Genomic DNA, 11,960 nt, shown 5'->3' with positions numbered 1-11,960 from the left:
ATTTCACTTGGTGGGGCAAAATCATGTCATTTGCAATGATGTAAGCCATGGTTTCAGAGCCAGGTTGCTCCTAAGGCCTGTGTGTGCACTCCAAGTATGTTCCAGAAACAGTGCTTTCCTCTGGAGCTACTCTGAATTACTCACAAAGGAGGAAGGAAGTGCAGTAGTCCTACCTGATTTTGTGCAAATTTTTAGAAAAATTAAGGAACATGATAAAGAGTCCATTAAGCATACCAATATATGGTAATTATTATTTAACATACACTGGTGCTTATAATTGTATATCATTCCAGGACACTTCCATTTATGTGTTGATGTCTTACATGCAGTAGAGTGGAACTGGGGTTTAATAGGTCGTATAGGGACAAAAAACAAGGCTCTCCTAGGTCACTCTCTCTTTAGCATTAACGTAACCGCTGCTGGGCTTGCAGAAAGGGGAGGAGGGAACACAGTAAAATTATCCTTAGCGAACGAACTAATTGTCTTTCTTATGTTTTCATTCTCCTGACTCTCAGGAAGCAAATGCAAAGCATTTTCCAAAGCCAGACCTGAGAGTGCTAAGCAACCGGGGTCATTCAAACGGCACGTTATTTCTGGAGTCCAGCTGCATGGGAACATGGTCCCCTGAAGAACAAGCTGGGAAACAGATCGTTACATCTAGTAGCTCTGTCGATATGGGCTGCAGCAGCAAGAGGCACAGTGTGACTCTCCCCATTCCTCCTCACCTGTGCTGTGGTGGGAGGGATCTACCTGATTTGGGGTATGGCAGCTGTGACTGTGATAGATGATAGTCCCTACGAAGGTGGCACTTTTTTGTTCTATTGCCATTCTGGGTCTATGTCAAATTTCTGGTTCCTGCCTGAAATGACGGCACAAATGGATATATTTTTAGAGGACCTAATTCGTAAACCTAATAGCAATGCTAAGAAAAACTGAGGTGGATTCTGGTAAACTGGCAAAATTACATTTTCCCTGGAAAATAATTAATCCTGAGTTTATCCCCAGAAAAAATATTGACTTTCAGGCTCGCAGGGGCAGATCGTTAGGAAGAAAGACTTAGCATGTTCATTAGGAAGAAAGGGGCACTGCAAGCTGCTTTTCCTCGGCCCTGTGCTGATGGGGCGGGCGGGCTGTAGGTGGGATCCGTAGGCTGGCTGTGGTGTCCCTTGCTGTGAGCAGGTCCCTTTTGAGTTGCCGTGCTCCTCAAAGGGGACTTTGCCAGGGAAAGACAAGTAGTTTACTAGTATTTTTGTCTATACTCCACAGGGACTTCAGTAGAGTGCCTGTATATGCTTGTATGCTACTGAGAGATTGAAATTAAAAGAGAAAGAAAAGGATTCCTTAAATTACTGGAGAACTTCTGCTGTTGGCTTTGCTAGGGGCACAATTCCTCCCCACATCCATGTTTTGAAGACCTATAGAGCCCATAGAGGGCCACTGTGAGCTTATAAATCATAATCATAACCACTTGTTAAGGCAATAGCACTATTTTTTTATTTCCCCCCTTGCCAGGATCTGGTCCTGCAAGCTCGTAGCTGCCTTTGCCTCTCTCAGTAGTCAGCAATGAAATTAATTCACCCCTGCTTGTTTTTCCTGGAACTTTTGTTAATAATAGAAAGCATTTTCAAAAGAGTGTTTGCAAACAGTAACACCCTGGCTACTCATGCTTCAGTGTTTGTGTTTCAAACACTCGGGGACGTGTTGATTTGTTTAAGGGCTACAGTCCTCACTGGAATTTTTTAAAAAATGTGTAAACATTCCCACTAGTTTTATGTCTTACTAAATTGTTCTTTTTTATGTGGGTACAAGTTTAAGTTGACGGTGTACTTTCCAGACTTTCAATACTTAGGCTAGCTTGCTGTTGATAGAAGAATATCTCTAAAACAGCTTTATGATAACTCGTAGTGGAAGATTTTTCATGAAAATTGACTAGGAAAAAAAAAAAAAAAACACATGTATTTGTAAGTATTTTAAGAGTTCTTACTATGCTCTAATGTTTGTAGGACTCCTAGTGGTGGAAGGGGGAAAAGAAGAGAATGAAAAAGTAGAAAATTAATCTAACTGGGAAGAAAGCAAAATATTTTCACTGAGCACCCTGCTGGTTACTCACCGACGATCTCAGTGCTTTGAAACGATTCTCAGCTACAAGTTAAAATATATTGTTGCTTTCCTTACATTTTTTCACTTTTCTTCAAGTGCTGTTTTAGAAGATAAGTACGGCAAACTTCTGCAATTGCACCATCTGGTTGCAATTTTCAAGAATTTGGTGTCAACCAAGATCCTTCAGGCCAGACAATTAAAAATGACAGAGCTAAACCTGCTGCACCTTTAAGCCTACCTCTTCCTCTCTTAAATTTTGAACTTTTCAAAATGACCTTTTTTTTTTTTCCCTAGAGAGTAGAACATAAAGCAGATGCTCACGACTTTTATTAGTGGAGCCAAAATTGCTGCATTCTGGCTGCTTTACAATGACAGAAAATTTCTTCCAAATTAATTAGAGCTTCTAAATAATATTCTATCACTGTAACATAATAGCTGATGATACATATTTTCTCATGAAAATTTGATCTAATAGGCAAAACAGCAATTAAGATGGCCTTGGAAAACCACATCTTAAATAAAGTAGTGTCTGGTTCTGAGTGTTTTAGGATCTCCCAACCGGAGCAATTGCCCTTGGTGGAAAGCGTGCGTTTGTTTTGTTCCTGTGTCCAAGGTGGGACTGTCTCACTTGTCCTGTCTTGTGCCTGCATCCTGAGTGCTCCAAGGGGAATGGGGCCTGGCTTCTGTCCCTTGGATGGGGACATGCCTGGGGATGCACATAAAAAAGATGCTGCAGTCACTGCTGGATTGTCTGCTTGATTACAGGGCGAATCAGAGTCGAGGTATTCCTGGGTACGCCTTGTGCGCTTGGATCATCAGCTCCCAGGAACCTGCGGTGGGAAAGAGGAGGGAGCCGGGTAACCTGGGCACGAAAAAGCATGGGCAAGGGGAGAGCCAACAACTTTACAAGGTCGCTGAGGGTGCAGGAGTGAGAAATTCTTTTATATGTGTTTGCAAGCACGAGGGCCACGCGGGCTGCTGCGCAGCGGCTGGGTGACCTGGTGTCCCAGGCTGCCTGCTGGACCCGCGCACCGTGCGTCTCGCTCACACGTGGGGTGCTGCGGGGCCCTTCTCAGGGCCCATACCAAAAAGAGAAACCCCCTCCAGGGGAAAAGCTCTCCGTGAGCCTGCAGGAACTGCATGGCTCAGTCTCCAGCTCACACTTCTCAGCGTCACCTTCTCCTGGTGCTCATGTTAAGGCTTTGCATTGCCGCCTGCTCCATAGTGTCACGATTCCTAGCAGTGAACTGCACTTATGGTTTCCAGCTCACTGAATTTTATTCCTGGGCTGAGTTTTAAGTGTGTGTCGGTGTGTGTTTTAAATTAATCTCACCTACTTCAAAAACTTGTGAAACACTTTTCCACCAATAAACTGTCTTTGGTTGCCATAAACAGGAGAAAAGAAAACAGCATGAATCAGGTAATCAGGCTAGGCACAAAACTAGACTGATGAGAAAATATAGCTATGGAGACAGGATTTCCCCTGGTGCAGAAGAAATTAATGTCACAACTCAATAAATCTAGACAAAGGTTCCTGGGTCATTTTTTTACCTTCTCTATATGTCTTATAAGTGGTGACCTAACATAATGGTGCAGGTGATTTTCAGCTTGAGTTCACCTCCAATCACTAGAGAAGTAGCAGAGGCAAGAGGAGCATAAGCAATGCGGACAGATTCATCCAGTGGAGCCAAGCGGATGTTGAAACAGACTTCACCCTGCTTGGAAAAAATGTCTCCTTTAGCTAAACGGAAGCCTGGCAAGGAGGAGTTTGACCCTTCACTTCTGTAATTATATGACAGACTTTCCTTGCATCGGGGAACCAGGCAACTCCATTTGGTGTCTTCCGAACTCTTAAGGAGAGGTACACGGTTCTCGCTGGATTACAGCTTCTGGGCCCTGTGGAGAGTCCCTGATTTCAGGTAGGGAATCTTGCAGGGATTATAGCTGAGGGGAGTTCCCACTGCTGTGGAAATGCTGTGGAGAAGCAGAGAGGAGGTATGCTCACCACAGGAGCATAAACCTGTGGGGGAGCAGAGACTCAGAGGAAATGGTAGCTTGAGTCAGTGTGGCTGAAAGAGAGGACTGGTGTGGGAGATGAGGATGTGAGAGTCACGTGCACTTTTGCTCTCTGGAGGTGAGTTTTTGGGAAAGATCTAACAAGGAAATTAAGGCAGGCTCAAAAAAAAAAAAAAAAAAAAGGTCAGAAACCCAGTTTTCTACCAACAATTACTCTGCAAGCTTTGTGTTGTTAAACGTCAGTGCAAGCAATGTGAGCTCAGCATCTCCTCATTCTAGATCAGCACATCAGCGCATTTGGTGGTGAAGCCTGCTCGTTCCTGTGCAGATATTATTGCTCTCCCCTGAAGCCTTGAGGAGGAGATGAGAGCACCTAGATCTTCCTGTATCCAGATCTGGACAACACTTCTGCCCCCTGACCAAGAAATCTGGGTATGTAATAGGACAGGCTGCACCCAATGTCAGGCTGGTTGTCAGGTTGCTGCTGCCCTTCTGGTAGCAGCCTGGAGCCAGGATGACTGGAAAGGCTGGTCCAGAATAACGGAGCGCAAGAGGGCCTGCCACAAAACTGCTATCAATGGTGAGACCTTGAAAGTGGGTTTCTGCCCCACTGGTTTATCCAAAGACAACTAGTAGCACAAAATGATTCTGGAGCTTTAGTTCTGACTTTTTGAGTCTGGTTCCAAAGCATTTCTGAGCTCTCTAAAATAGGAGATTTCTTTTTCTTGCAGAGACACTTTTATTATAGCCAGGCAGATCCTCCTTTTCAGCCTGTAAGCACAGGATGCAGAATTGGACCTAGCCTGTATCCTCTGCTCCCAGCTGTGTATGAACTTTGAAATTTGTACGGTCTTTATTTATTGGCACCAGCTTTGAATTCACTGCAGATTTTTAAACTGGTTAGTGGGTAGCCATGGAGCTATACCTGTTAAGGAGATGAGAGAAGCTGAGAACCTGCAGTTGTGGGCATTATTAGAGGCAGAGTCTAGGGGAACGGGTGGGGCAGGTAGAGATTGCAAGGAAAGAGTTATATTATTAATTTTTTTTCCTCACATTTAAACGTATTAAGAGATTTAAGCTCTTGTGCAGCTTTGAAGGTTACACCGCACTGATAAAGCTCTTCTGGATAGGATTTCCTGTGTGCCCAGCTCCTTGGGAACTAGCTGCATGATGAGCAGGGAAGCTCAGGTTGAACGAGGAACTGCCACTGCCGCAGGAGTGTGCAGGACGGGGAGACACTGAATCAGCAGATGACGTGAGGGCTGGTGCTGGAAAGTACATGCTCCTCCAGGGCTGCACCTCCAATGACAGGAGCTGTCTAAAGAGAACTCAGTGTCCTAAAGAGAACTCTGTGTCCTTCTGTTTTACTGTTGCTTTTTTCTTTGCTGTTCACTAAATGAGGATAGCTTTATAAAGCTATTGGCATGGGGTTTGTATTTATTTTTGCTTAATTTTGAGGTAGTGGACCCTGGTGAGTATTGAGACCGACCTTGTAGTGATGAAAAAATACATAGAATGCCCCCTAACTATAGTTTACCTGAAAAAGAGAAATACAGGAAACGAACTGTAACAAAACAGCACTGATTCTTACTGTGGAGTGGTTTTTTTCCAGCAGATCCAGTTTGAAGGCACCTCTCTTGAACTGTGAAATGGGTGAGATGTAGTTGCTAAGATCCTCCTTGGTCCTTAAGGCAATAAATTCATCCTTGGACAGCTGTGATCTGCCCCATGGAGATGAATGCTCACAGAATGAGACATGCGACTTCATAGCAGCAGTAGCAAGTTTTACCACATTCAAACAAAGCTCAGAAAGACTGATTCTTGTCTGGTGCTGGGCTGAAAACAGACATCCTCACAGGAGAAACTCCCCCAGTTTTCCTAACTGCATGTTGATTGTTTCACCCTCCTGTCTGTGCAAGCAATGCAGTCCAATCCCTCCAAGGGAAAGCTGCAATTTGCATGGCAGAGCCACCTGCTCTGCTTCTGGCAGGTTCGTGAGGAAAGCATGCATCCTGTGGCGTCAGATACTGATGATTCGGAATGATTTTTCATTCCAGATTGAAAGAAAATCATCAAAAGAGTATTCTTTATTTGGTACAGATGACACGACTTTCAAACACATTGTTCAGGTGTCTTTTACTGCTCCAAGGTGTAGTATCCTTTTTTTTTTTTTTTTTTTCATCACCTGTGAAGTGCCTGATGGCAGCAGCCACACTATCTTGTAAAAGCGTCTTGGCCAAAGTATTGGCCAGTAGCATTACAAGGACTGTGTGACCTTGACAAACTTATTTTGCTTATCTGAGCCTGAGGTAAACCTGGTGGGGAATCACACGGGGTCACAGCATGACACCGGCTCTACTGCCTCTGCCTGCCTTGTACGTTTCCCCCGCGGTTAATGGCTGCCTCGTGGACGGCGGTTAACGGCCCCGGCGTGTGGGGTAACGGCCGCCCCGGGGACGGCAGTGAACAGCAGCAGGTGCGTGGAGTAACGGCCGCCTCGTAGACGGCGGTTAACGGCCCCCGTTTACGCGAGGTAACGGCCGCCTGACGGGCCGTTAACGGTCGGCAGGGGGCACCAAAGGCCCACGCGAGCGCGCGCGGGGCTGCGGCTCCTCCGCCTGCTCTTGGGCTCGCGGCTGCCCCGCGGCCCTCGCGTGTCCCCGCCGGCCCTGCGGCCTCGGCCGCTTCCCCCGCGCGGGAGGGACCCTCTGCCAGGGTGGGCTCCCCGTCCGGGACCCCTCTGCCAGGGTGGGCTCCTCGGCGCCTCGCGTGCAGGGCACAGCGTCTTCCCTGCCACCCGCCTCCGACAGGAGAGTTGCCTGTTCAGTGAGCTACTTGCCCTGGAGAGAGCGTTTGGGCAGCGCGGGTTTTACCCGTGCTTTGCACCTGCGTTTTCTGTGGCCACGAAGGGCATCCCCTTGGGAGGTGTTGCTGCTTGCAGGATCCTCTGATTTCGGGGGAAAAAGAGGCCGCCGGGAGGAGGAGAGCCAGGAGGTGGCAGTGTTGGCAGGCGGCGGAGCGCGGCTCCGAGCCCCGGCGGCGGGCGGACAGGCCGAGCGGCGGCGGCTCCGAGTGGCAGCAGCGGCCCCGGCACCTCTGCGAGCGGCCTGGTCTGTATCCAACCGCATTGCATTGCGATTGGAAGGGACTGGGAGGGATACGATCTGAGAGGAAGAAAATCGTTCTTACTGCATGGCAGTTTTGCACTCATGGCCCCACTTCATTAGCTGCGTAGCCGTTAGCTAATACAGAGCCCTAAAAATTGACACATTTTTTTCTTGTCAACTTCCTATGTTTTGGTTTTGACAGAGGCGTTCCGTGTATTCTCCGTCTCTTCTAAACTGAGCGTTACGCAAAATACTCAGACACGTTGTGAATGAGCAGATTTTGTTGGTGTGTTAAAGTGAAGCGATTCCTCCGCAGCGCTGGGTATAACCCTCTGCTTAGGCTTTTGGCTCCTATTTGGCAGTAGGACTTTTTGTTTCGGCCACACACTTTCAGCGCTGCAAATCTTGGAGGTGAGAGGCAGTGTTGCTGCAGGCAAAGAAACCTGCTTTTGTAGTAGTAGTGACTAATTGACACACATGCCTCCCTACATTTTCTGGCCTCCTATTCATAAGCAACATATCAAGGGTGGACAAATGCCAGCAGAACAGCCTGTCTTCAGGAAAGATACTCGTTTTATTGTCACCCTTGCTTGACTCTCTGCTTGTGTTGGCACAGAAAGCCTGTAGAGGTTAGTACGACCTCTGTCACTACCTTATTTTTCCTTATTTCCTTTCATAGAATCATAGAATCATAGAATGCTTAGGGTTGGAAGGGACCTCTAGAGATCATCTAGTCCAACCCCCCTGCATACGCAGGGACACCTAAAGCACGTGGCACAGGACTGCATCCAAGCGGGTTTTGAAGATCTCCAGAGAAGGAGACTCCACAACCTCTCTGGGCAGCCTGTTCCAGTGCTCTGGCACCCTCACTGTTAAGAAATTTTTCCTTAAGTTCCTATGGAATTTTTGATGTTTCAGTTTCCGGCCATTTCCTCTAGTCCTATCAGTGGCCAGGCCCCCTACAACCCTTCAGTTTCTTCGTGACAAACATTCCAACTCTAAGGAAGCTACTAACGTGTGTGTGTTTTAATGCAGAAGTCATTCTTCCTGAGTGTCGTTTCAAAGAGGCAGAAGCCTGTAACCGCCACTGGAATATTGCACATTGGGTACAGCCGCCTGGTCTTTTTTGCTCAGGTTAAATCCGAGCCACCCCGTGGCTGCTGTGGCGCTGGAAATCGCACGCAGCCGTCCCGGGCTGCGAGGCAATGCAGAAGGGAGGTCCGCGAGAGTTCACGCTAATAATGATTTAAATGCCCATTTCCCACGCATCTTTGCTAGCACAAACAACAAAAATAGTCCACTTGCAAAGAACCTGATTCAGCTTTCCTGCCTTCCACAATAACAGATGGATTGCTAGACTGTTTACTGTTGCTTCCCACAAACTTCCTGTTAGTAAACTTCTGTATTATTTATGAAACAGAAAAATTACAAAGAAGTATCTTTGCTGATTATTGCCGGCTGGTGAACCGCTGCCAGGGAAACTTTCTATACCAATATCCATATGTGAACAAAGATTGCTTGTGCTGCTGTTCTTTTATATTATTACTTTAATTGTTTGATTCGCAGTATGCTGCTGTCCTGGCTGGACTTGTGGCCCGCACCCGGGCATTTACAGTGCAGTTGAGGTATCTGGGACTGTGTGAAGGAGCAACAAAAGGAAAAAAAAATAGCAGCAATGTATTGTTCCAGAAATCAGATCGGAATAGGAAATGTCTAAAGCTTTCTTGTTTTACAACAGCAGGGATGAAAATGAGATGTTACTAATATGATATTAATCGTTAATGCCCTGTTTTATGAAGTCTGTGAGCAGAAAACAGAGGTGATGAAGGGCTGTACTGATCAACTGCTACTTCTGACCACATAGGTAACAAAGATAGAGAAACTTTATTCTCCTCTCAGCTTGGCTGTTGAACTCCACAAAACACATGAGCTGGGAAGAGTGCTTTTTTGCACAGAATATTCTACCCCCATAGGTTAGACTAATTTTTTGGCTTTTGGTGGTGTGAGAGAAGAGGCCAGGCTCATTCTGTGTTTGCACAAATATATCAACCCACTTAGCTAATTTAAAAATAATTGAATAAAAGGAGCAAAATATAACGCAGAAATATGAATCACGCATATATACAAAGTGCTTATAGCAATTTTGGACATAGCAGTTGACCTAACATAGTCATTCTCTTTTTTAAAGTAGTTGTTATTATGTTTTACTGTGCTTCTATTTATATACTCTGTATAAACGAATTGGTTGCTCCACCTGATATTTGTGACTGTAGACGTGCATTACATATACATACAGAAACAGAATGAAAATTTTCCTGATTCGAGGTGCAGACAAGCCTTAAGATTTTTATTTGATCGCTTAAGCTAAAATCAAAACTCAAAGCAAAACTGCGGATTGAGAGCTTTCTGATGTTAGCCTTGCTATCACAGATCGTTCATTGTGTGAAGTTTAACAAAAAAAACTGCTGTGCATTGTAGGCAACTGCAGGATGCTGATTAAATCATCATATACCTTTATAAGAACTGTGTTTGTGAAGAACTGATATCAAATGGAATAGAGCATTTACTGATCCCAGGGCAGAGCTCGTTTGTCTGCTTTTATGTGTGAGAAAGCATCACATAACCGATTACTCCCTTCAAATAATAGCAGGAAATACATCTCTGATCAAATACCCCTCTGCTGCTTTAAACACTCTCACTCCGAGCTCCTATTGACAGAAAAAGAATTCAATATTGTTAAGGGCGGATGATCAACTGCAGTGTCTCCTGATGCTGCACTCCACCAGCAAGAAGCTCTCGACAGATGTTTCTGTGCTTTATGCAAATAGGAGCTTCATGGATCAGTTTTCTTTCCCTCCGTGGAATATATGCAGCTGGAAAAGAAGAAATCCAGCCCCACAGCATGAAGTCAAAAAAAAAAAAAAAAAAAAAAGGCAAAGAAAGACAGAAAAGCCACTGACCAAACAGGCAGCAAGCTGTACGTATGAAATCAAAATAATTTTGCTGCTGGTTCTTAGGAACATTTCTGGGAGTTTTAGGCAAGCAGCGTGTGCGAAGATGCCGTTCTTGTGGGCTTTCTGTGCGCCTGCAGCGTCGCTCACTCGTCGTTTCCGACGGGGTGAAAAACCTTAAAACCTTGCCCAGGTGCTGCGTGATGTTTCCTCCTGACCCCTCTCTGTACCTGCTCTGCTCTATGTTTGCATTCTCACCGTAGCTGTGTCTCTCTCAATTAAATACGTAACTGTGTTAAAAACAGTGAAGGTGAGTCTGCAAGTATAGAAAGGATTTCAGTTTCTTATGTGTTATAGCATGTGGACATTGTATAAAATCTGTGTGTTTAGTTATGTTCCTTATAATAAAATGTCTATATAAAAATGCTGAATTGGAAATGGAAAAAAATCATTCTATTTTTTTTTTAAAACAACAAAATTTAGTGAAATGGTGTATAGTTTTACAAATTATTGTATAGTATATAAAAATATTTGAATTTAATAATTTCTGTCATGTCATGTGATAAGCGCAGTTTGTAGAATCTTGCCTATTACCGCCCTAGAAAATTATGAGGTGATTATCCTGAATGCCAGTGATCCAGCTGCAAAGTAAAACAATGGAATTTTATTATTAATAAATAAAAATAATATTGTGATTTAAACCGATTTTCCCTTCTTAAATTATTCCTGATTTTATATACCTTTATTGAAGATTTCTGTGCAAGGATTTTCTAAAATCAACCATCAGAATAAGTTTAATTATTAGTCAGTAGGTCTCTATCTTATTTTCTCCATGAAGCTTTTACTATAGGTGTTTTCAATTTGATCATGGGACATGCACGAGTATTTTCATTCAAGATTTGATTCAAAATCTGTATCAGGTACTTTGTAATCATTCAATTGGGAATGATTATTTATATATATATATATATAAAAACTAAGCCTAGTTTTATGCTATAATATGGTATAGAATCGTGTCTCCCTTTCATGATTAGTCAAATGCTGGGAAGACTGAGTGCCAATATTAGGAAAAGGAAAAAAGCAAAAGGCTGTATGTGTGAATGACTGCCCTGCTGTACCGAATGTAACTTAGCTGGACGGCAAATAGCTACCAAGGTAGTTGTGCATATTATAAACACACACACACACACACATATATATATATATATATACATGTCACACACACGTCTGCTCACCACTGCTTTTGCAAGGGGCCGTGCAGCTAGGGGCAATCTGCAGGTAAGGTGTGATTTCAGCTCCGACTAGTGTCTGAAGAGTCAAATACTGTTCCAGAATCAAGTATTAATAGAATAAACTTAATTTTAGTTTTACATAAGTGCAGCTGCATTTTCTATTTAATTATAGGCTCCCACAGTAGTAATTTTTTCCATGACCTGCTCAATCTCCAAAGTCAGAAAATTGCTTCTTTTTTAAAGCTGACAATAGCACGGTATGTTTCCAAAGGAAAAAGACAAATTACAGAAAATCATTACTTTAAGTATATTTAAATAGCCAGGAAGAAATCCTAATTGAAAAGTTTGCTAAAATGTAAAAAAGTTAGCGGTGCTTTTCTTTTTTTCTTTTAAAAAATAGATTTTTGTTGTGTTGTTGGTGATGTTACCAGCTGCTTGTGATCTGATGGCTTTTATTTTTCCCACTTGTCCTGCACTCCCTTCTTTTCTCTCTGATAAAGTTAGATGAACCCTTTTTCAGGGAAACAAGGCTTTTTAATGAGAGAGCACTTTGT

Source organism: Tinamus guttatus, unplaced genomic scaffold, assembly GCF_059628265.1.
Source record: "Tinamus guttatus ecotype Peru unplaced genomic scaffold, ASM5962826v1 Tinamus_guttatus_pri_ptg000592l, whole genome shotgun sequence".
NCBI classification, from domain to species: Eukaryota; Metazoa; Chordata; class Aves; order Tinamiformes; family Tinamidae; genus Tinamus; species Tinamus guttatus.
This window is presented reverse-complemented; position numbering follows the sequence as displayed.